Source organism: Octopus bimaculoides, chromosome 7, assembly GCF_001194135.2.
Source record: "Octopus bimaculoides isolate UCB-OBI-ISO-001 chromosome 7, ASM119413v2, whole genome shotgun sequence".
Taxonomy (NCBI): Eukaryota; Metazoa; Mollusca; class Cephalopoda; order Octopoda; family Octopodidae; genus Octopus; species Octopus bimaculoides.
In genome coordinates, this window is record NC_068987.1 from 24,416,616 (window position 1) to 24,417,898 (window position 1,283).

Consider the following 1,283-nt stretch of genomic DNA (forward strand, 5'->3'; position numbering starts at 1 on the left):
GTGTCGATGTAATCGACTAGCAGGCTTTCCTGAAATTGCTAGCCTTGTGTCAAAATTTGAAACCATTATTAAGCCGGCGAACTGGCAGAATCGTTAACACATCCGTCAAAATGCTTAGCGGCATTTCGTCCGTCTTTACGTTCTAAGTATAAATTCCAACGAGGTCGACTTTGCCTTACATCCTTTCGAGGTCGATAAAATAAGTACCAGTTGAGCCCTGGTGTCGATGTAATCGACTAGCAGGCTTTCCTGAAATTGCTAGCCTTGTGTCAAAATTTGAAACCATTATTAAGCCGGCGAACTGGCAGAATCGTTAACACATCCGTCAAAATGCTTAGCGGCATTTCTTCCGGCTTAAGTTCTGAGTTAGAACTCCGCCGAGGTCAACGTTGCCTTCTATCGTATTAGGGTCGATAAAATAAGAATCAGTCGAGCACTGGTGTTGATGTGCCTATCTATAGTAGAAAGGATTATTAAGGCAGCGAGCTGGTAGAATCGTTGGAACGTCAGGGGAAAAACGGCCTTGTGGTGTTTATTCTTGCTCTTAATACCGAGTTCAACTTGCTATCATTTTGTATAGTGTTCTTGTTAGTATTACAATATATCATGTAACATGAAGTAAGCATTGTCCCAGCATAAACTTTTGTACTATAGAGTAAATGAGTAGCTAATAGTGATGTCCTGTATGAGACATCTGTCTGTAACCCAAGAGTAAAGTTTGTGGGATTTCTATCCCACTGGTTCTAGAACTGAGGGAATACTGATCACGACTGGGGTATTCGTTCAATAATTTTATATTTTTGTAACAAGCAAAGTGACTTGAATTCAGTAGATATCATAATCTTTGAAGAGCGACTTGCTCATGGTATTAGCTGTCAGAAGTGAAAGTAGAAAAATCTGACAAGGAACGTTATTGCTGGTTTGAGTTGATTCTTTGGCTACTGACTGGCCGGAGCTATCTGTCTACCTATCTCTCTCTATCTATCTATCAATCACTCGTCCAACTTCGCTTGTTTCGTAGAATTTAAACAAATGAAGTTCAGTTTAAAGTTTATAAATTAATATATTTCATTCCATGTCGAGTTTAAACTTTATAAATAAATATATTTTTGCATTATTCATTATTGTTTTTATAAACAAATCACATACACCCATCGACCCCACTAATGACCAGCATCACCACCGCGCGTAATTCAAAGTTCTTCACTCTGAAATCAACACGTGTGAAAAAATTAGTTGAAGGTTTTTCACTATGACTTCTGCATACCCCAGTGTAAATGGAA